This window comes from Vidua macroura, chromosome 1, assembly GCF_024509145.1.
Source record: "Vidua macroura isolate BioBank_ID:100142 chromosome 1, ASM2450914v1, whole genome shotgun sequence".
In the NCBI taxonomy this organism is placed as follows: domain Eukaryota; kingdom Metazoa; phylum Chordata; class Aves; order Passeriformes; family Viduidae; genus Vidua; species Vidua macroura.
The window spans coordinates 149457526-149482741 of NC_071571.1; the positions used below are offsets into that span (position 1 = coordinate 149457526).

At 39.7% G+C, this 25216-nt stretch overlaps 1 protein-coding gene and 1 long non-coding RNA gene across 3 annotated transcripts in view; one reads left to right on the top strand and one right to left on the bottom strand.

Annotated features, from left to right (window-relative positions):
- Window positions 1–25216, bottom strand: part of TRAPPC9 (trafficking protein particle complex subunit 9) — a 449912-nt gene that overhangs the window by 68939 nt on the left and 355757 nt on the right. The window lies entirely within an intron of this gene.
- Window positions 18363–23095, top strand: LOC128804877 (uncharacterized). The gene is made up of 3 exons (XR_008436217.1): window positions 18363–18624; window positions 18913–18973; window positions 22663–23095. It is a non-coding gene; the product is annotated as an uncharacterized LOC128804877 (long non-coding RNA).

Here is a 25216-nt window from a genome sequence, read left to right on the forward strand (position 1 = left end):
TTTCTAGCAAAACATAAGGCTCAGGTTTGCTCTCTGGGACAGATGTGTTCTTTTACTAGATTTTACTGCTGTATTATATTTTGATGGGAAGGTAATTCTGCACCCAAAAGTGAATTATCTCATCTAGAGTTTGGATTTATATCTTGAATTATGTCATGGCTGATAGACACAGGTGCTCAGATTGAGAGTCCTGGTTCCCCAAACCCAAACCAGGGTCCTCTTGAAGTGCACCATGGCTCCCTTGCTTTTTGCCACCTGACTACTGAGAAATATAGAGTACAACTCTATGACAATCATGAGATTTAAATTTTTTATTAGTCAGAAAGCATTTTTGAAGGTGACATTTGAAGACTCCATTTAAAGCTTAGATATACACGAGATTGTCAGAGCAGAGTTGGGCATTTGGAGATTTTGTAGTGACAATACAATGACTTTAAATAAGCAAATTAACATCATTGTCAAACAACTGCAGTATGAAAGTGTTGAGATGTTTCCACGCAGTTCTGTGTGAAGTATCATAAAAACTATTTCACACACACCCCTCCAGCAGCACCTCAGCAGCTGTTCCAGGCCAGGATGGATGAAGTTTTGAACAACCTGGTCTATTAGAAGGTGTCCCTGCCCTTGGCAGTGGATTAGAACAAGATGAGCTTTTATGTCCCTTCCAACCCAAACCATTCTGTGATTCTGTTGAAGGAATCAAAAAAAGTGTTATTCCCTTACAATGCTGCAGGACCATCAGAAAGTACTCACACAGTGTGTAGATGGAACATCTCCACACTCCACATCTTTAAAGTCCCATCTGGACAGTTTATTTAATCTTCATTTTTAGTGCAGCATAAAACCCTGTAAAAAGCAATGCCCAGAATGGGGGCCCTGAGGAAGCAGCACAAACTGCCTGTGGCTAGAACGACTCATTGTTTAGACCACGGAGGGATGACAGGGATGGAAAGCCATAAAAGTGATCCATGAGATTGAGTCTCTGGAAAACAATGTGTTCCTACAGCAAACCAGGCTTTCATCACACAATACAAGATGTATTTCAGTATGTGCAAAGCCACTCTGAAAATATTGTTTATCTTATTGAGCAATCAAAGGGATTTTTTTTTGGGTGCAGTTGCTCGTCATTTCTGTTAATTGTTCAGATGGTGGAAGCACAGCAGACCTTACCCCATTGTTAAGTGTCAGCTCGACTTTGGCAATCCTCCCCATCAAACCCTGACTGCCACATGAATGCACCTCACCAGGACATGAGGCTGGGAAAGTGAAACCAGAGATTTTAGAAAGCCCTCACCAATATATTAATGACCTCTCCTCTCCCCAAAAGACCAATCCTCTATCAGAAAAAGGAGACTCATATTATGGCAGACCTGAAGGAAAAAAAAAGTCTCAGTTGTTTTTATCATTTGTGACTTACAGATTAACATTAGGTTGGTCAAGGGAAATGCAACACACTGGAGGATCTAGCTGTACCTGCAAAATAAGTTCCCATCATTTACATTAAAAAAATTGCCTTCCTTACCTGGAATTTGCCTTCCTTACCCCTTACCCCACTATTTAAAAGAAAAAAAAATATATATCTATATATCTCTATCTATCTATCTATCTATCTATCTATCTATCTATTTATAATCTTGCTACCTGGGGATACCCAAAACCTCATTTAAATTACTGGAGTTATGTCCAGAATGCCAGAATGCACAAAAGTTTGCAGAGCCCAGCTCAGAAATGAATAAGGGAGATTGCTGCAGTCCTCATTAACATGCTGCATTTCAGTTTTTGTCTTTCCCTTTGGGTAGTCACAGCATTTTCTTCTGACTTCATTAATTTTTGCTGCTATCAGGTTTTGATTACTTTCCTCTCAGACGTGCTCTTAAAGCCAACCAATACAGTCACATTCTAGCAAAATCAGACCAACATCAAAGAAGCCTGTGTTTATGCCATAAAGTCCACACAATCCAAAATTATCCCCTCAGTGATAGCACCAAATCATCACACAGGGAGACAGGAGTTTCTCAGGAGCACGAGATGTCACAGCAGGGTTTTAATTTGCCCACTGGAAAATCCATTCTCAAGTGTTTACAGAAAAGTGGAAAGATAATAGATGTGAGACACTGGAGACAGATTGTATCATCTTTTCACGAAATTCATTCATATTCCAGTTCCTCCTTGCATTCAAACTGAACAGTCTTGCAAAGCTGTGCTGTCAGCTCCCTGCTCACAGCAGCAGTTCCATGGATGTCTCACCCAAGTGCCCGTGCCAGGCCATGTGTACTCAGAAAAAAGAGCAGATTATGCTCATCTTTGTCATATCCCGGCTCTCTTTACTGTCAACAGCTGGAATCTCTTTTTTGGTGTTTAGATGATAAATTCACTGTATCTTCTCTGCATGCCATGTCTACTGCAATAAGTCTGGGATCTGTACAATAACAGCAACACCAAAAAAACGAAACCAAAACCCAAATCTAAAATATGTTCTGTAAGACTTTCACTATATTATTATTGCACTATAGCCCATAATTACTGCTAGAATAGGACTACACACAAGTAATGTTTATTAGGTAGACATTTTTCCACTATGTGTTTTAACAAAGTTCAGATAGATATAGGAGAGTATTCCAAGAGAGAAACAAGTAACCACATAACTTAGATCACTAACTGATTTATTTAGGAAGGGAACAAACTCCCAGAGCACCAGGCAGAAGTTAGTTCATCCCCTGAGATGAATTCAGCTTCCTGAACTATGTAATTGTCTTTATTTGTCACTATAGAAGTCTTATTAAAATTCAATTCAAACTCCTATTAAAATTCAACCAATCATTACATCAAACACCACTCTCTGAATTTATACAGATGCCTAAAGGAAAGATAAAAGCTAAAAAGCTTTATCTCCTTCAGTGTTAGACAACAGCCTGTCAGTCAGTTCACAAGTTTCTCTCAAAAGAAGTTCATCCCCTTGAAAAGGGCAGTTTAGTATGTGAAGGGAGCAGAGAAGGAGGAACTCAATGTAAGAAGTCACAATAATTGACTGGGAAGTTCTGAAAAGAAAAAAAAGCAGATTTTTCTTCTTCCCTCCACTGACTAAGCAACAGAAATGCTGTCACAAATCACTGGTGCAGCAGGGATTTACAGGAGGAGGAATCCTTCCAGGTCAGACACTATCCCTGCAAGAAGGTAGAAAAAGGAGCAAAGTCTAGCACAGTTCCCCCCATCACTCACATTTCCGTATCTTCTCCTTCAAGAGTTCTTAACTCTTCAGGACATGAAAAAAAAAAAAAAAAAAAAAAAAACACCTCTAAGTCTTCTGGAAATCCAGAAGTTAATTCGTCCTTCAATAAGAATTTATATTCTTCCCCTATGTTATATTATATTAGATATTCCATCATGCAGTTCCCCTCACCCCTCCACAAAACACCACCCCAAAAATCTAGCTGCTCTTCATAAAATATGCTTATGGCTACTGTTTCTTGACAAAGGTCCTGATGAATACAAAAGGTTTAATAGACAGCATTGCAGAGGAGTTGTAGAGGTATCAGGAAAAAAGTCTGTCTCTCAGCCTCTCAGAATACAGTTATACTGGATTTAAAGACAGCAAGGTCAGAGACTTTAGCTGTACAGAGAAATTACTACATATTTTGCAAAATTAAACAGAATTCTGAATAGTAAGGAGAGGAAGACAGGGCTAAAAATGCTTCTTTAACGTCAGCTACTGAGGGATGGTAATGAGCAGGTCTCTGAGTGTGCTGACACACAGATCTCCTTGCACAAAGTCCATCATTTGGAAATGTGCACCCATCAAACCTCCAGCACTGGGGAGCAGAGAGCAGCATTTCCCTTAAGGCTGCCTTTGAAAAGCATCCTCCCACAGGCAGAAAAGAGCAGAAATACCATAAACTCTCGACAGCTTTCAGACTTCCAGTATAAAAAGGATTGTTCTGGGACTTTAACTAGATCTCAGTATTTTTCAGATGCTTGAGGCCAATTGCCCAAGTAATGTCCACACAGAACAACCAGAAGCTCCCTAGAGATGGAGAGCTTGGAGAACTTCCAAAGGCAAAACTGTTCTTACTCAAAACAGTGAGTAATCCAGAACCATATGGATTATGGTCTGGATTATCTGGACCCAAACATGCTACTGAAAGGGCCCACCATGATGGACCATTACCGTGTTACAGATTCATACCTAAACTTAAAGGAAGCAGCCTCTGAAGTTGACATAACCCAGGGAAAATGGGAAGAACAGGAGGGCTGAAAGCTCCCTGAGAAACATGTCAACAAAAATATATCAATAATGTCTTACTTTACTGGAGGTACAAAAGCCTGAGATACAGTGGAGCTCTCAAAGTGCCCTTTTTATCCTCCTTGTGCATCCTTCAGAGTAGAGACTCCCTGAATGGTAATGGAAGGAGAGGCACAGCATAAGGAATTCCAGATGAGCTCCTGGATGGGTAGATTTGCTATAAAAACCCAAATCCTGCCATTGCCTTGTTCTGACAGGACACCCAGAGAGAAGTGAAAGGGAATCTTTCAGCTTGGACATCTTCCAGTCAGTCAGAAGATATGAGAGAGCCAGATCTTTTTCCCTGCACAGCCCAGAGCAGCCACATCTGGGGCTTTTCCTCCATCCTCTCGACTGGGATTTGAGAAGCCCCAGTTGCCTTCCTAGAGTTGGATGCAAACAACAGAAAGGATAAAACAGAGAGGCCAGCTTGTCCACGGAAAGAATGCAGCCTGGCAGGAAGAAAACCTGGAGAACCAATGTCCTGCCCTGCTGCTTTGGAAGCAGCAGCACAGGAAAACCCTTTGGCCAAGATGATAAAAGTAAATTAGCATCACCTGCTTCGTGTTTCCTCAGCTGGACACCTTTCCACCACAGGCACAGAGTATTGGAAGGTTATTTTCTCTTGCCACTGGAAGCTTCTACCTCTTCAAGAGCCTGTGCACAGCCTGGCAAGCAGACCATGCAGACTCCTGACATTACAGATTATTGGTTTTCCCACTGTTTGTTTTCCATCTCAGCCCTTCGTAATGCCATCAATTAAAGGCTAAATTTATAACTGGCGTGTCTTTTTGTAAAAGAAATTTACTCAACACTTCTCACTTGTAATGTGATTATTTTTTCTTATGGTCTCCTGAAGTGTTTCATGAAATTAAAAATTGCAGTTAGCTCCAAGACAGGAAAGAAATACTGGAGCTTATTCTAAGCAGCATGGTATCAACGCCCAATTACCGTAAAAAACTATTTATTTAATATGCCAAGGCTAATTGTGGCAGCCCACCCAACACTTCCAAATAAATAATTAACAGCTGAATTTGGGAGCATGAGGTAATCAAGTTATCCACGGCATATGACATGTTAAAAAATGTATTGGTTTTATTTCAAAAGAGAGGAACCTTTGCATGAAGAGTATGCTATTTCTGAGTGTGAATGTATATGTATGAGACATGAGAGGGGAAAGCTGGAAGAAGAGTCATTATTCACTTATAGCCCTAATTCATAGAAATTTCAATAGAGAATTTATAGAGCAAGTAATCTACTTTTCCTCTCCTCCTGGTAAACTAGAAGTTAGGAAAGTAAGAGAAAAAGTGGGAGAATATGTCTGAGTCTCTGTTTCTACTCTGATATGCATTTATTTGCACCTAGGAAAGTTTAAATCAGTCCCAGTGAGGTCCTATGTAGGAAATAGTTTATAGTTAACTCTGAATTTCTCACAGCATCTATTCTTTTTCTGTGAAGTAACACCCAAGCCTATTCTCATTCCCAAATTGGCTTATGATTTTGGATCAACAGACTAATTGGTTATTCCAACAATTCAATGCAATACAAGGAAAGTTAAGTTCTATTTCGATGTGCCAAGAAGGAAAATCACCTTCTCAAAATCCCAAAGTCACTACTTGGGACAGTATTGATATTGAGACCCATCATCCATCTGGATTACCAAAAATTACTTTATGAGAAGTCACATTAATCAAAAAAACAAATACAAAAGGCAGGGCAGGTTCATAGGACACTGCTGCTGTAGCTCATGATTAAAAGATGCTTTACAAAGTTGTGCAGATCTGAGAGGGGCTGTCAAAATACAGAACTTTTTGGTTTCTCACACAAGTCCACAAGTCAAGCTTCCATTCTGTCATCCTTGCTAGAACTGGTGAACATTTACCTTCCCCAAATACCAGCCACAAGTGTGTGAAAGACTCATCTTCTCTCTTCACTCTGGCAGAGAGCTGTGGTCAGTCTCTAGGCACATTTTTCAGTGTATTGCAGGGATTGTTCCAAGTTTCTACATAAGATTATTCCAGGTTTTGTACAGGTTCTCATTAAAGGGACCTAGCCCTATTTGTATCAGGATCATAAGAGGCAAACACAGCACAGAACATGGATTATTATATGGAAATGTCCCCATTCTACTCACAGGTACTGGAATCAAAAATCTGTTTAACACAAATCCTGGAGGTGTCCCAGGAAGCACTGAGTGACCCAGGTGAGGATACCCCCTCTTCAAGACTGAAAAAAACCTGCTTCTCTCCAAGCCTTTTGCCTGATTTCCTTTTGGAATTCCTTGTGAAGAGCATTCAGCACTACACTCTCAACACTTTTAACAGACCAGTGCCAAGCCATTGCCCATTACTTCCTGTGTTCCCATTTTAATTAAATTTATTTTTGTTGTAATAGTAGAATCCAGAACTGAAATAACTTGAATTTCACTCTAAGATTAAAAAGCACTCCACCACTGAAACCCTTTTATGCAATGCTGTAGCCTTAGGAGACTAAACACATGGAACAGGCAACTCATTCAGGAGATGACTTTGTGCCAATGTGTGACACAGCCAAGAAGGGACAAGATTTGCTTTTAGTTTTTTCTAACAAGAAGTTCATAATTGATCCTCTCCACATGAGCCAGTGTTTGAAGAGCTGATCTTTGCACATTGATGTGAACCCTTGATATTTTATATGGATAAGAATGTATTTTACCTATGCAAAATAAAATATTTCAGCAACAGCAGATCAGGGGGTTGAATTCACCAGAAGTCACAGAGCTTTCCTAATCTGCCTCCCTAGAAGAGAAGAATTCATAGAGTTTTTTGTAAGTATAAGGTACAGCAATCGTTTACATTAGAGGATGGTGTATATTGCCCCATCCTTGGAAATGTTCAAAGCCAGGTTGGATAGGGCTTGGAGCAACCTGGGATAGGGGAAGGTGTCCCTGCCCGTGGCAGAGGGGTGGAATGAGATGAACTTTAAGGTCCCATCCAATCCAAACCATTTTATCTTTTTTATCACATAGGTAACTTTTCCTTCTAATGCCACACTGCATTAAAAAAATTGAGAAATACGTAAACAGGCGATAAGCAGAAATGAATAATTTACTTTTGCATTTGCCATTGGTAACATTAAACCTATAACCACAATGCTGTTCTGATGTCAGAACAGAATGCAGGACAGTAGGGAGGCAGAAAAGAGGGAGGAAAAAGAAACTTGAAGGTTGGCTCATTTTCAGTAACAGACTTTAAGAGCCTAATCTGTTTAGTTTATCAGAAAGATTGTAAAAATTACTTGATTAGTGAGTTTCTCTATGGAAAGAAAATTAAGAGCAATAAAGGAATCTCTAGTGGGGAAAATTATTACTAAAAGTAAGGGCTGGAAGCTGGAGCAGAAATTGAAATTAGGCAGGGAACAGGAGGATTACTCCTACCCTGACCTCTTCTTATGAAGACCGGGGCCTTTCTACAACCAAACCTAAGCTTCTGAGCACAATGTATTAGCAAGGAGGGCCAGATAAGCTCCCAGAACAAGGAGGAGATCAGATTGAATGGCACCTTCTCACTGAAGATGTTTATAAATCCCATGGAGTCAAGGCGATCCATTTGCAGTGGTTAGTGGGAAAGGAAGGAACGACAGCAATGAGCTGGGCTTAGAATGGGATATAAGAAAGTCTCTTGTCAAACCTGGGGAAAAATCTGCCAAAAAGTGCACTCAGCAGCTGTGAAGGGCAAGGCTGGGAAGCCTGGGTGGAAGGATCAGGAGTGAAGGATGTGAAGGGTGAATGCAAATAACTGCAGCTGAAGCAATTACTGAAGGGACACAAGCAGGGAATGACAAGAGCAGGGTGGTTCCTTAAATCAGGGAATATGGGGGATGAGCCCCTCCCCTGAGACAGAGATTCAGTCCTTCATGGTTTTGCTTATGTCCGTGCTCCTTAGTCACCTTCTGGGGTGAGCAGTGGGGGAGGGCAGGAGTTGGAGTAACACGTACTCATAAAGATGGAGACAGAGCAGACAGAGACAAAGCAATAAGCCTAAAACACAAATACAAATTACAGCTTTTCTAGATATCATTGATATAAAATGGATGATATCTGAGTTGCTTTTGGAAAAGCAGGGAGTGTCTGACAGGGATCTAATTTGGTTGGGTCAAAATAGCCATTAACAAAGAGGTCTCTACAGAAAAAGAGATAATTTCCAAAGATCTTCTTAAATTCAATGCTTTATAAAGAGACATCAAGTCCATATTAGCTTGTATTGGATGTAAAAGGGAGGAAAGATCCAGTCAGAGGTCTGCAAGAACTAGGAGTTTTTCCATCTTCTTGGAGTCAGAGCTTTTCATAAAACTGATTGACTGTTCACCCTCTCACATATTTATTCATTTGGCAGCCTGGTTTCCCAGAAAGCTATCTCAATTCAACAATGCCTGTGGAGCAGAGACAAAACCTGGAAACAGGGAATGATGGATCATTTTCTGGTATGGCAGTGTAAGAATGGAATGGCAGGGGCCTCATCCAGACATCCTCACAACAAATAGAAGAGCATAAAAGTATTCACTACCAGCTAAGAAGGCAGCAATAGAAAACAAACGGGAGCTAAAGGAAGCCAGGCAGAGCAGCCTGAAGACAGAAGGGATGAAGAAGCAGGAAAGGGAATGTCTGAATTGGTGCTAAGCACAAAGATGTCATCCCTCAGAAGACAAAAGCAGCATGTTAATCTTTGTATCATGCGAGAGGCAGAAGCCAAAACCAGTCTGCAGCTCCTTTGAGCAGAGCATGGGCCTGAAGACATTGCTGCTGCCCCTGCTAAGTGGAACTCGAGGTGCAGCCTCTGATTCCATTTCTGTGTTGTGCTTCCTAGACTGTTTTATGTCATTTTAAATAACTACACCCAGTGCGTCTCAGTGCAGGCTGGTCTGTGGACCAAGAGATTTCACTAACAGCTGTTTCCCTCATTTTCCTTTTCCACATAAAATCATGTTGTGTGAAGTTATAGTTCCCCATGCAACTCTGAAGAATTTCTGGGAGCGACTCAGCAGTGGGCAGAGGTGAATTAGTTAACACAGAAAACTTCCTCCAAATTTCTTCTTGGACAGTGAGCAATACCCAAGAATACACATGGGAAAGACAGGACCATTAGGCTTTCTGAAGCTTTGTTGTGTGAACTGGAGTCTGTCAGACCCTACATCCCAGTCCACCTCACAGCCCAGTTCTGTAGTCCAGTTTGTCCGTGCAGATGTTATGGGAAACTGTCAAAAACTGCTCTCCTGAAATCCAGGGCAGTGAAACCACCATTTTTCTCATCTTCTCAGAATCCTGAACTCCACCATCCCATGTTCACTGCAGCCAAGGCTTCCCTTGACTTTCACAGCCCTAACTAGTTCTTCTCTGTTTAAAGGGTCAGGCCCAGGCAGATCATGCCCACCCATCAGCTCCTCAATCACCTGTGTCTGGAATCTGGCACCAATGTACTCCATGAGCCTCCTGAATTACTTTTGTGCTGCTCTGATGTTCTTCCAGCAGTTTTTGAGATGGTTAACGTCCCCTGTGAGGACCTTAACCAGTGTCAGTGTCAGTCCAGGTGAGGCTTCTTCCAGCTCCTTGCATAGGGACACCCAGCACAGAATCTGCCCTCTGAACCCGACCCAGTAGCTCCCAGCTGTCTCTTCACCAGTTCATGTTTACATCCTTCTGTCTAAACACATTGCACTACTTACAGCTTTGGTTTCTGTTTGGGATTAAAACCAGAGAGTGACAAAGTGCTCTGGTTTATCTTTCCTGCTAGCGACACTCCAGCGCTTCCCAGCTGCACTTGCAGGGATCCTGCTTAACCTACCTCAGCTCCACATGGAGAATGAAATTAGAAAAGGCTGCATAAAAAATATTAAGAAAATATTTAGAAAGTAAACACAGATGGAGATGTTTCTTGGCCATTGGTATTGTGGAGTGTCCTTGACCTCACCAAAGTTCCTTCCTTTCTTCCAGGACCATTCACAGTGAAATCAGCACATGTTTAGATTTGCATCTCTGTAGCCAAAAGCATGCTCTTGAATGTCTTTATTTTCCATTGCTTTGAGAAATTCTGCAAATAAAATGTTGTTTTAACAGTTTGCATGAAAACACAGCAGTGACTAAGATCCGTTACACTACATTTTGAGCCCAGACACCTAGAGAATTAGCTAAATGTGCACAATCTACCTCCTACGTAAGTGAAGATTATGGTTAACTCTCTTGGAGTCAATGCAGTTAAGTCAGTGTAAGGTAAGATAAACAGGAGTAAAGTCTACAGCATTATTTTAAAAAGGAGGAAATACAAAAAATAGAAGTAAACAGACCACAGTCTTTCTGCTAGAAAGCACAAACAACCACCTACATGAAGAAAAGTGAAGTAGGTGTGTGTTGGCCATTATTGATATAATTAGGATCTGATTTTAAAAAATATGTTTTTACAGAGGAGAAGTTACATAGTAAAAATGTGTGTCAGCAAGTTATGTCACTTTAGTTATGTAAGTGAAAATTAGGCTTACATACATGACATTTTTTTCTGTAGATAAATCTCACAGGATGCAGAAGATGAATATTACAGAATTTAGTGTTGCTCTTAAAGCTATAATTTCAACATTTGACATCCTAAAAGTTGCAAAAAGATCAGAGCTTTATTTGAAAGAAGACACTGCTGGACCTTGCTCACCTTTTTTAAGGTGTTTTCACCTAAACAAGGTAAACTGAATTAAATAAACCATTTCTTTCTCAGATAGTTGTGTACATGAAGAAGATTGGGATGAGCCCTGGAAGTTCTGTACTGGCAGCAGAGAGCAGAGCTGGTGGGATGGAATGGGAAGGGCTGAAGGACAGAAAGGTGAGGATCAATGGAGGTTAACAGATGAACCCTGGCTGCACTGGCCGGCCAGGAGCACAATGTGACCAGAGTGGCCAATTAAAAGAGATGAGAAACTGCTGGAAGAAGAGCCAGGCATTAATTTAAGAAGCCTGACTGTGAAGTGAACCTAGTCCAAGCAAGGAACGAAACTAAGTTTGTGGATAATAACAAACACTGTAAATCTTATTAAGTAGGAAGTCTAAAGAGGCTTTTCTCTAGTTTTGTACCTAAGAGTCTGAAAATCATTGCATTATTAGATTAGCTTACAGAAAGGTAGTCATTCAATATCCCAATCTTATCCATGGGGAAAAAAATTTTTGAAGAAGAAGATTTATAAAAACCACTGATGCCAAGGCCTATAATTGGAGAAGAAGGATGGTTTAGCCCAGAGTTGGGATAACAAATGCTAGCCCAGGGAACTCAGACATTGAGTTCAATGGGGATTATAAAGCTTAATAAAAGGCAATACTAGTCAGCTCTGGCTCATTTTTTCCCAGCATTGAGACAAGAAGTAGTTGCAAGTGCTGGCTGCAATTGTTCATACTCATTGAACAGTTTCTCTCTGGCCCTAATCAGAGTCAGAGGAAATGTCCATACCTAAAATGAGTTCTCACTCCTCGGTCCAAGTGGGACTGAAAGGCTGCATGTAAAGAAACAAATCAAGAAGGCAGTTCACAACTGCAAGATTTAGTCACATTGTTCTAGTCAAGGACTTGGGGGACCCAGGCTTCTTTCCCTGCTCTGCCACAGTGTTCTTGCACACCTTGAGGCATGCCGTGAATTCTCTCCCCTTGCTTCTCAGCTGCACAGCAGAGATAAAAGTTCCTCCCTAATTTAGGAGAGTGCTGTCAGCCAAACAAAAAACAAACAGGGGGTGCTCAGACATAACCACACTGTAAAAAGTCAAATCTTAAAATTAAAAATTCAGGAAAGGACTTGTATTCAAAACAATGTTAAAGTACAAGCTAAATATACAGGTTTATTTAAACCACTGTGGAATAATTAAAAATTTAAGGGCACTTCAGTTTCAGCACATTTTCATTCACTGTCCTAAACAGCATTTTGAATACAGCCAAAGCATGTTCATTAATTCCTAAAGATGCACATAAAATCCTGAAACTGTCAAAAGAAAAATTAGCTGAAAGGAGTCCAGGAATTCAAATTCCAAACTACTTTGGCATAATTAGCACAGCAGAAACAAGACCCTACCAGGAAGTAAAAGGAACTTTTGATTTCATACAATTTTGTACCAAAATTCTCTAACCTATAACTCAATTTACCAGCTCAATGTAATGCAAGCTACAAGCTTTGTCAAGTCTTAATTATTCCTAAGTATTTAATACTTAAAGCAAACCAAGCGTAGTCTCAACTACTGTGACTCAGTAGTTGAGTCAGATGAAACAGAAAAAAATCAGTTTTCTGAACCATCACTATATTATAACCAACCTCCTTTTTTTCAGGTGTTGAAGGATAGTCTCTGCAACCAAATATCAACATGGAGAGACAGCTAAATATTTTTCTATCTGCTCTTCACCGCTGAAATTTAATCTCATATGCTACATGCCAGCCATGAAGGTATTAGAGAGCTTCATGTCCATCACTTTTTAATCATATGCCTGTTGTACTTTTAACCTCTCCTAGCAAAAAACCCCCAGACACTGGATTTATCTTAGCAGCATTTTGGAGTTCTTTTTGGTTATTTCCTATATATCAGCAAACATTGCCTGCCAGGTTGTTTGTCTGATAGCCTCAATAATCTTAACAGTTTTATTCTCTCTGATGTTATGCTTTGGTTTTGGTTAGCAGAGCTGTTTTCTAAAACTCTCGATAGCATTAAACATGTTCAAAACAGGGAAAAAAACACGTGGACTTGAAGCTAGTAAAGAAGCCTTAACCAAACTGATAAGCTGGCTTCAATCTGAAGGGTTCACAGATTTTTTTTTTTAACTGATTATCACAGCATAAGCTCTACCCAATATCCCACATACACTCAGCACCTACTAGCAGAGACAAACAACATTTTACCCTGCATGTACAGAACAGTAATTTTAATTGACCAGAAAAGATGCAGATTCAAGCACAGGATATCTGCACCAGTCTCAGTGGGGTGTTCTCTTGAAGAGACATTGGTACAATCCAGTGATGAAGTCAGAGGGCACCTCTGTGTCCCCATTCCTGATGCTGCATCGTTGGCACTGGCTGAACAAGCTCCTGTAGTGTCAAGATATGGAGCAATTCTGTATTTCTAGAATTTAAATGTAAAACATCCTTTTTTATCTACATTAAAAAAACAACAACCAAAAAAAAAAAGGGATAAAAGGATAATATGCCATTTCCTTCTGGTAATATCCTTTTTAAGCAAAACTAATATATTCCTAGTTGAGAAATAATTACAAATCTTTTCTGGTTTCAGTTTTACTTAAGTTCCTCTTATTTCTCATTACCCAATCTTTGCAGATATTATACTTATCGTCACTGATACCTCTCCAGAGGTTTTCTGTCAATTTCTGGTGAATTACCAGCACAATGAACAATTTCTCTGTACCATTAATATTACAGAATACAGAATGGTTTGGGTTGGAAGGAACCTCACAGATCATCCTGTTCCAACCATCCTTGCATGTGCAAGGACACTTCCCACTAGACCAGGATGGTCAGAGACTTTTTATTATAATTACCATTCTATTTCAAAGGAAGCACACAATCCACACACTGCATAACTTCACATTGTAGAAAATATTGAGGTTTTTTTCTGGTTGCTTTCTATATGCTGCAAAAGGTTGATTTTCCTCTGCTGTCTCATTCTCATTAATTTGCCTTCCAGGTTTTCCCATTAATAAACAAAAGTTAAATTTTAATTAATTATTAATCACCTGAATGTGAACAGTCAGAATCCCTACAAGAGGTTTTATAGAGATCCACCAAGTCTCCATTCCTAAACCACACGATTTCAAAGAATGTTTTCCAGAGATAAGGACAGTTACAAAATGAGTTTTAATGTACTATCTTGGGATAAGTGGGAAATGCTCTGGCATCCCCTAAAAATACTTTTTTGAATCAAGAATAGTAATGTCCTGGTAACAGCAGCTCTAAAACTTTTTTCCCACATGAATCTCCATCTTCCTTCAGCTGTTGTTTATGTCTTTTTAGTGCCTATGTTGCATCCTTTGTCATGTTTATATTCCTTGTAGACAACGATGGAGACCATAACTATTTAAGGTATAAAGTAAGGAGTTATTTTCCTTTATGAGTTTTAAAATTGAAAAAGTTGTTGAGAGCCTTGGATCCCCTTCTGGCCCCAGTGGTTCTTGGGTTTGTACTTTTTGTTTCAAATGTGTAGCCTAACATTGAACCCTAAGCTGATCAGAGATGTAAATCAACATATTCTCCTGAAATTCTCTTAAATTCACAGAAGTCTTCATTCAAAATTGGAGAAAAATATCCTAGCACTGACTGAAAGCAACTTCCTGGTGTGGTCACTTGGCACATTAGTGCATCTCAAGGCATTGTATTAAGAGAACATTTCTTCCATAATTTTATTTCTGTGACTACCAAGGCTGCTCCAAGCTGTTCCGAGTGATTATCTAGCACTCATTTTCACTTTCTTAATAATAAGTTGACAGCATGCAGCAGATAAATTGATTCACACAGCCACAGAATTGATAAATTCTGAACTGGAAGGAGATTGCTGTTGCCATGCAAGTCAGCAGGAATCCTGAGTTTGCTTGCTTTCCTCCTCCTCTCTTTCCCACAAACTCAGGCAGAAGGGACTTTGTCAAGAAAACTTTGAGAGGGATAAGAACAATTAGCAGAGGCACAACATGTTGTCACAGAACAAATAAAAGAACAACTGTGCGTGTATACCCAGGGAAGAAAAAAGCTGTATAAGGCTTTATCATCTAAAGCTCTCTTAAGGACCACATCTGTAGTGTGTCCATTCCAGAAGAGAAAAGGACACTGCTCACAAGGTCTCAGCAATGGCAGGAGTCGGAATAAAGCAGGATGGCTGTCAAACATCTCCAAACCTCCCTCAGGTGCTTCCCCACACACAGTAAGTCTCAGGAAAGGAAACCCAGGAGTCCTGTCAGCTTCACATAAATGTGGCTTTCCCAATAGATTCCACATCTAAGATAATGAAAGAAAAGTCAGGAGATCTCAACCAAAATGTGTTCACATGTAAAATAATAAGAATTAACCATGGTAGGTCCCACATCTGTATTTTGAGCCAGGCCATTAACTGGAACCTATGAAAAGCTTCAATGTCCATCAAGATTCAGAGTCATACAAGAAGCCTTTATTTCTCCATTTCCTGACTCCTTAGGGATTTGACTTTGCCATTCAGTCTTATTTTTCCTGACCTAACCCTCTTTCAGCCTCATTTTCAGAAATCAGAGAGCCACACACTGACTCCAACAGCAAATTGGCTTTGCAGTGTCTCATAACCAACATGTTTGGATGATGAATCAAAGAAAAGCTGACCAAGAGCCTCACTGCTGAGATTTACAGCCACACAAATCATGACCTCACCTTGAAACTGTCTCGAATAAAGAAACTGAAATTCTCCTTCCATCTGCACAACCTGATATAGTCACATTATAGCTGAGGATCCTGTGCCCCACTTTGTGGAATAAAGACTGTGTTTAAGCAAAATGCAGCTTTAGACTACTGTGGTATTTTTAGTGACTAAGAAAAACTACCAAAGGGAATTCCCAAGCAGTAATGCAATTTAGCAGGCTAATACTCACTTTTACTTTGAAAAAAAGCCATTAAATTATGTCAGTATAAAATATGCTGAAGAAATATTTGTAATGTGTGTACACAAACAACTGATTTAACAACACATATTTAAGGAAAGCTGCCACCCAAGGAGACAGGTTTTAATTTCAAATAAAATCAATTTAAGGTACTTGATGTGTCCATACAAAGGCAGAGGCTTTTCGTAGTGAGAACAGAAGGCAAAGTATTGGGAAGAAACTATTCACTGTGAGGGTGCTGAGGCCCTGGCACAGGTTGCCCAGAGAAGCTGTGGCAGCTCCTGGATCCCTGGAAGTGTCCAAGGCCAGCTTTGATGGGGCTTGGAGCACCCTGGGACAGTGGAAGATGTCCCTGCCCATTGCAGGGGGCTGGAACTGGATGATCTTTATGGTCCCTTCCAACCCAAACCATTCCATGGATCTCTTTTTGTACAGCCACTCTCCAGGAGCTGATGTTCCCAAGGAGTCCATCCACACTTTCTAATACTTCCCTCACCTCTCAGACTTGAAGTGAATCTTAATTGCTTTCTAATTAAATCAGGATGTTATTTTTCCCTACATTTGCCCTGATTTAAATATTTGGTTAAATACTTTCTAATTAAGACAGGATATTATTTACATGAGAAGTCTGATACTTCATTAATGATGCAAAGCAGGGAGCTGCAGTTCTTTCCCATGGAACAGTCTCAGATCACAAGATTTTCAAAATTGTAACTTAAAACTTGAAAGCCTGAGATTTATTCCCTCCCTGTTGACCTTAATAAATAAAATCTAAGGATTTCAAAACTTGGTGACTGGAGTGAAGGAGCCTTTCTTCTTCAGAATATTCCCTCTAAAGATTACTTTTTTTGAGGAAAAGCTGAAACAATTTCTGAAACTGTGATGGGTTAATTTTCCAGAAATGAAACTGCACTGAAAGCAGCAATGAAAATTGACATTTGACAACAGTATTACATTATTTAGTGCTGACATTAAACAAGTAATATCTTTTGCTGCCACTGCAAAGCTTTATATTGCATCTATCAAGCACTTTTCAGGTTTCCAATGCAGTCAAAATGCTAATCAAGTTAAATAGTTACTGGGCACATCCTGATTTAACGTTTGCTTTGATTTCAGTACCAGCAAACTTCGTATTTCTTTATTGGGCCTGAAGTTCAAAATACTGCATGGTGTCAGAGAGGAGGACAAGGGCCATAAGAACCCAGTTATCAGAAAAATGAAGTATCAGCAATCAAGGGTCTAGAAATCAGCCTATTTGGACCCAAGTTAAACAAAAAGCCAGAGGTGGGGAGAGGAATGTTAAACCACACAGACTTCCCATTTGCAAGACTAAATAAAGATAATGAAATAATGATTCTTCTTCCTTCTGCACAAACCTAGTCAGCCTCTGATCTCTGAATACTAGAATATTATCGTTATTATGCTGCATTAATATGCAATATAATACTTTTCCACTATTTTGAACACTCTGCAGGAGTCTGGTGGTTAATATTCCATTTTAGAGAAGGCAACACTGTGAAAGGGACGGCAAGTGGCAGGATCTAGACCACACAATATGACAGAAGCATCTATTAAGGTAATTGCTTCATCCTCAGGATATTACAGCATGTTAATATTTCCCAATGAAAATTCAAAGTCTCAGCCCAAACACAGCATAAAAACACAGTGCCCAGCCCTAGCTCCTGGACAAACATCACAAGCAGCATTTTGCTTGGATACATGCAGAAAACACACAGACTCTGGAGTGGCCAGCAGTGCCTGCATAGTGAATCATCCCATTTTTGCAGGCTCTCCAGCTACAACAGCAAGAGCCTGAACCACCTGTTTGCAGTATAATGAGCTATTAGCACCTTTGCTTCAGCAATTCACCGATGAGAGGTGTCCCAGCACAGCTCTTTGGGGCTGTAAATGAAAATCCTGCAATTGACAGATGCTACCACTACAGGGCTGTCTGCTCCCACAGCCAAATATGTTGTTGCCCTGATTATTAAACTCTGTAAACCCCACTGGGGAGAGTCACAGCCATCTAAGCAACTCCTATAAGGATCATCATCTATTTTACAGCTGATTTGTGTGTTCCCTGTTGAGAAGTAACACCATGCTTTTAACTGCAGCTGCTTGCTTGTTGATCTCACCCACTCAGAGTGTGGGTATAAGAGGAGGACTGGGATGAGCCAGAGGCCCTGGTGGGAGGAGGACACTGCACCTGGTCTGACCACCCTTTTCTTTTGTTTCTTTAATCAGTAGAATCACAGAATCATTAAGGTTGAAAAAGACTTCCAAGATCATTGAGTCCAACTTTTGACCAAGCACAACCATGTCAACTAAACCACAGCACCAAGTGCCACATCCAGTTGTTCCTTGAACACCTCCAGGGATGGTGATGCCACCACCCCCCCTGGGCAGAACCTTCCAAAGCCTGACAAACCTTTCAGTGAACAAATTCTTCCTGATTTCCAACCTGAATCTCCCCTGGTGCAGCTTGAGGCCATCCTGTCACCGGTCACCTGGGAGAAGAGGCTGATCCCAACCTGGTACAACCTCCTGTCAGGGAGTTGTAAAGAGCAATGAGATCTCCAATGTTCACATAAAGAAAAGAATCAAATATTGAAGACAAGTGTGTCTAAATATTTGAGATAATCTGGCATAGAAAGTATTAACAGGAGTTTCTTCAGTAGTTTCTTCCAATAAGAAAAGGCAGCCTGAAGGCAGAGACATGCTAATTAAGGTATTAATGAAAACTGAAGAAGGGGAAAGGCTGCTACAGAGCACCTCTCACTGCCACACAGCAATCCACTGTCCAGCCACAAGAAAGGAAATAAAATCTCAGTATTGCCCAGAGGATGAAGATAAGGTTCTGCTTGAGGGAGGGATAACAGACAAGTCATATTTTGGGAAAAGGTGGAGAAGGGAGACAAAATCCATCCTGAAGTAGGAAAACCTATTAGAAACCTATTAAAACCTATTAGAAATAGTGAAAATCAGTGACTATAAAAATTTCTCTGACATTTGGCAGGGAAGGAGAGCTCCCCAAGAGATCTTATAACAGCTGAGAAACACGAACATGCCTACATTTGGTAAGATAAAAATTTTGAGTCCAAGTGATTAAACTGATTTGCCTCAGGCCATATGAAAGTTTCACAAAACCTGGGTGTCCACATAGAGACCTCCACCAAAAGCCAACCTCTGCAGGGGAAACTTCTCTGGCTTGGTCTGCAAGATCAAAGTAGCAACACAAACTTTTCCTGATCCTCATCCAGATCATCACACTACCCAACAGAGTAACTTTCCCTGTGAAAGGACTGGTACTTTCACTTGTATTTTTTGGAACTGATCTGCACTCCACTGATCATCTCATTTTTTTTTTTTTTTCAGTAAGAAAAAGTCAGCAGTGAAAATAAAATGCAAAGAATTTGTAAGTTTTATATCATTTTTTTCTATTCTTTTCACCTAAATTATGATTTTGTCTGTGACCCAATTCCTAAATATTATACTCTAGATAACCTCTAAATTTTTCCTGGAATATGTGAGGTCATACTGTCTTTTTAATAACTATAATATAAAACATATCAAAGACCAAATACCAAAAAATTCCTCTTCTTTTACCAGATCCATTCTCATCTTCCATAGATATAAATAGAGAAAAGATTGATGTTTTCTCAGATAAATAAGATACAAACCAAAACCAAAAAATAAGGTATTTTTATGATATATTTTGGAAATAATTGAAAATTACAAATCAGTGGTTCATTTTTTAATTATACATCTTTTCCTGATACTTTGAGAATACATTAGCTCAGCAGTATCTGTAGTTTACAGTAGCAATTAGCATCCTGGGGAGTCAGCCACAAATAACAAATTCATAAACAAAGTAGAATTAATCAAGGGAAAAATTAAAATAAGGAGGAGCTTGCATAATCTTAGGATGACAGAACAGCTAAGAGAAGCCCTTGCTCCAGGCAAGGATTAGTCTGTCAAAATTATGGTCAAATATTTAAACACTCTTCTTTTTCCTTAATGGTTTCTGAAGTTAATGCGAAGTAATGATATAATTAAATAATAACTGTATTATGGCCTGTCTAATAATTAAATTCAAATCATAATCACCTTGCTAAACTTCAAGATGTCCTTGCAAATTTTTCATTTCAGCAGGAGAAGGTACAGGGGAGATGCTCTTACCCATCAATGCATAGGCAGAGAAAATAATAGACAGCAGTGAACAAAATCCCAAAGTTAAACTGTTCCTAAATGGAAAGATGTGGAAGAAATGTCTTCTGCCATTACATGATTAGTTTATCAGACCTACAGCAAGTAAAAATCAGCCCATCCATTATTTTATGTACACAAGATGGAAAGGGGTGCTGCATGGGAACAGCACAGAGCTGCAATCTCACCTCTGCCAGCTGAAACATGCCCTTCCTAAAAGAGAACACCAGGCTGGCTTTGGTTAAGCCAGGCTTTTCTCAGGCAGTGCCCCCTCACTATCATGTGTTTGGATATCAGGCTACAGCAATAGACACAATTCCCACATGGATTTCTTCAACTGCAGTGAGGGAAGAGGATGGACAGAGAGAAGGCAAAGAGGTCACTTTTCTCATTTACCTTTTCTTATAGGTAACAATTCACAACAGAATCTAGAGTCACAATTCTGAAATCCCAGTCATGCTGCTGCATGAAGTGACCACACACTCTGCTAAAATTATCTGCCAGATCAGGCCAAGATCACTGGCCAGCCCTTTACCTGGCTCTGTGCTGGAATCTCAGACTGGGCAGCAGTGCATTTCCACTGATTCTTCTATTCAACTATTCATATTATCAGGGCTATAATTTCACTGGCAATATGTTGGGTTTTTTTTATTGTTCCCAATCCATGACAGTCTGGAAAAAGCACTCTTTAAGGAAGATATTTTTAACAAAATTCAGCACAAAACAAAACAGAGATGGGGCTACAGCACTTCTGACCAGCAGACAACTCCCCCAAGAACATCAAGCTCAGAGATGTTTTGCCAGCAGCACACAACTTGCAGTTTGTTTTTTGTTTTTTTTTTTGTGAAGCTTACCTATACTTTGTGTAACAGTACTTCAACGTGCATTTTTATAAGGAGAAAACTCTTGGAAGAAGAGTCCATGCAGTCTACTGGAAGGCTTGCTGTGGTAAATCTAATTTAGCGCTGAAGTACTGACAAAGACAGAAACTTCAGAAACAAAAAAACAAAAAAAAAAAAAAAAAAAAAAAAAAAAAAAAAAAAAAAAAAAAAACCACAAAACACCTAGAAAGAACAAAGACAGAACAGAGATAGAATCATCCAAGCTTGTCAGAAAGGCAGGAAACACTGTCTGTCTTGGACACTTTACTTGAGTTACTTGAGTATACCTTGCAAACTTACAGGAAAATTCACAAGTGCAAAGTTACATCCTTACACAACAAGATGAGGCAGTTATTGAAGTGCTATGATTTGTTTTGCATCTCTATCTAAAGTAGTTTCCCTTTAGAACATCCTGCTGAAAGGCAGAGAAGGGCTCTGAAGTGCTATTTTCCTTACATTTGTGAGAAAAAGCCTTTGTACTTAATATTGGTTGAGACCCACAGTATTTTAGGATTGGAAAGCGCACTTAGATTGCCCACCTCGTACATGAAAGCCCGAGAACAATTCAAAAACAGCAGAATTAACACAGTCTTAAAAGAGAAAAAATCAATGCAGCATTTGTACTTCTTTTTTTTTGCCCCCTTGAGCACCAAAACATTCACTAATTAGACTTCAAAACACTGCTCCTGGCTGGGTAACAATTATCACTACCATTTTACAGGTTGCTAACGAAGAAGTTTTGCTCAATTAGAAGTGAAAGGATCAATATCAGGCTATACCATATCTCAAAAGGACAGAGGCCACTGCAACCTGAAGTGCCTCAATCCACTGGGTGACAAGATAAAGTGCAATTAGTTATGCATTTTCTCTGATCAAAGAGAGAAATTTCTAATGGACTGCCCTGCTCCGGCAGAATGTGCCACTATCTTTCCTCTTTGTAACAGCAAAATTACAGTGAAAAGAAACAATTTTCTACAAAGCAAGTCCTAAACACAACAGTGCAGAAGCTATTTTGGCAGCTAATGCTCAATGTTTCGTGCTGCCTTTATTCTTAAGGCAAAGGGCACACATTTCATCAGCTGCAAGCTGAGAAGTGGATCTGTAGACAAAATGAAGATATCCCATACCTTAACAGAAAGGAAAGCAGATGAGTCACTTTAAATTAGAATCAATGGGAACAATAATCCTACAGCTAAGTCTTGATATTTCTCAAGTACTTTCATAAATTTTCAGAAGGGGCATTTCTACCACTTAAAATAATACAAAGCAAGGGATCAATATTACAAGGGTTTCTGTATTGCACCAGAGAGATTTGAAAAAATTCAACTTGCTTCTGTGCTTCAGCTCTTCCTATCTAAATTCCCTCTGTTCCCACTGGCCTTCAGCGACACACAGTAATTAAATGAACAAGCTCAAATTTTTCAAAATATTTGCAATATTTTATTATTTGCACCATTTTATGCAAGTTATGTATCTTAAAAGTGTTTCAAGGATATTTATGAGCTCAAACAGAGCTGATGGAGGGCTCTAAATCCATGCTATCCATGAGGACCTATTTTAATTTCCCAGAGCCTTGTACTAACCAGGGCTAGTTTACAAGGAAAAGTCAGTACTGGGGACCTATTTCAATTCTTGGCTACAAAAATACTTCATCTTCCTTCTCCTCCCATTTCTTTCAGTCTCTGGCCTTCATTATAAAAGAGTTGGTCTGACAATCAAACTGAAAGCTTGAAACTCTGTGGAATGTCCTGCACAGTAAAACCTCCTGTGTATTGTTACAAGAACCACCTTGCCCCACACTCAGTGTGTTTCTCTCACGACTTGGGACAAGACCCAGAAAGGCAGCTGGGCCATCCTGGCTCCAGCAGGGAGGTTGTCATTGCTGTCAGCTCGGGAGTCTGTGTTCCAGTCCATCATCTTCTGGCCAAGACTGTGATGCTCTTATAAACAAGGAGACAGATTATAAACTGACTTGATGTAGTGTAATGATGGAAGTGACATACATGGAAACAACACCTTCTCTCTTCTGGCTGTGTCTCATAATCTCTCTCTGCCTTCCTCCATGATTTGATTTTTTCTATTTATTCTCTTCCATATGTTTCCGTATAATGGAGAAAGCACAAATAAACTACAAAGTACAAAAAGGAGAAGAGACATCTCTCTATAATTATAAATCTTGTTGTGTGATGCTTTGTATCTGTTGAGCATTTGGGGAAACAGATTTTAAGAACAGGTTCCATTAACAATAATGGGACAAGTTTCCAAAGTAATACAAGCTGGTGCACTTCACAGGAGCAAAGGCTTCCATTACAGGCTTCAGGCAGTTTTTCCTTTGCTGTGCTAAATCACTAAATCTAAGGAGTAAAATCTGCAGCTTTTGCCTACTTCCATAGTGACAAATGCTAGAGAGTAAAACTCTGTCCAGGCACACCAGTAGTGTTGCAGTGAAAGAATAAACTGTACTGCTTCCAAAGCAGAGTCAAATTCTTGATCTCTAACACTGCTGGTTCACTACCTCTACAGGGTGCCCACTAAAGTGCTCAAAATAGGCAGAACTACCCCAGAGAAGTTAATTGATGTCCAAAAGCATATTTAATTTGGCATAAGCAGCACGACAGAGGAGCATGTGAACTATCAGCACACCTAGCTTAGTTATTTCCATGAAACTACAGATTTACAGTAATGGGTTTTAGCATGCTTCTCATTAAGGAATTCTTTTGGACCTCATGAAGGAATAGGTGTGCACCTGTGTTCATGGGGATTCCTGAAGCCAAGGGAAAAGATAACCCTGAGGTGTGATGGGGAATGTGAAAAGATAATGTGAAAAGATAACCAGGTGACCCTCTGTGGTCCCTTCACACCTCACCCATTCTGTGATTCTGTGGTTATGTATTTTCCCCCTCTATCCAATTAACCTGGTGACCATTTTCATGTAAGAATTTTCAACCAGGCTCTACTTTTAATATGCAGAGTGCTAGAAAACACTTGTGCTAAGACACTGCTAGACATATTTCTAGTTATGCATGCAAATCCACTGAATTTCACAGAAGCTGGTGTACCATACCTCTGCTTTACCAACATACATCTCCAATGCTCTTTTTTTCCCTTAGTTCTTTAAACAATTTAACACATTAAATTGGAAGGTGCTGGGTTTTTTTAGTAAGTTAGAACTTCTTCACAAAGCTCAAAGATGCTCAGATGACATTGGATGGGACAGCTGGAAGCCAGCAACAAGCAATTCTGCAGCTCTATCTTAGCAGGCACAGAGAGCTTTTCAAATATATACTGAGGATGAAGCAGATACTGCTGTTGAAAAGCAAGTGCTTTGCTTAAGTTTGCTTGGTAAATTTCAGTAATGTTATCATTAAAAATTGAAATTAACTTTCAGTTGCTTGGGCTCTATATTCTGTTTCAAGTGTTTTAGATGCAGTGGTCTGGTTTTCATAAAAAAGTCTAAATTTTTGCTTCAGGATGTTTCTGTATGATTGCCAAGTCTCCCTTTAAACTAATCTCCCCTCCCTTCCCGTCTACTGTAGCATTTATCATTACTGCACTTATTAATTTTTAAAGGCTGCCCTTCTTCACAAGAGCTAAATAGGAAAAAATGGGAAGGTGGAACCATGACAGATAATATAAATCTGGAAAACAATTTCCTTCTCCATTCACAGCTGCCAAAACTCAAAATACCCCACTCTTTATGACTTCATGCACTGCTGGTGACTTACAAGTGAAGTAGAATTCGTTCCCTTACATTTCAACAAATATGAGGAACAGCAAATTGGCATGGATGCTTCTTTTCAGTAGCAGTCATCTTGTCTGGCCAAATGCACTTTTTCCTCCTTCTGTGGAGACAGAGAGATCTCCTGGCTGGCCCCTTTCCTACAGAGCAAAGCAATACAAATCCAGACGAATCCTGTAACTTCCAAGCATTTTGTCAATTCTGAGCATCCTGCCAATGATCAAACCCAAAACGTTTCCTGCTGAAAATATCACCTGCACTGAGCTAGGGATCGTGCTTTTCCAAGATCTGCCCCAGTTCTTTTCCACAACAAAACTGTTGCCATTTATTGTTATAACAGTTTTGTTATTTAGCAAAAGAAATTGCTGGGCCAAACCCCCCTCATGCTCCCCTAAGGTGGTACTTTAATACAGATAAAAGAGGCTGAATAGTCTCAACAGAAATTAGAGATTAGGTTGCTTTTATACAAACCACTGTCTTTGAGATGATGTTGT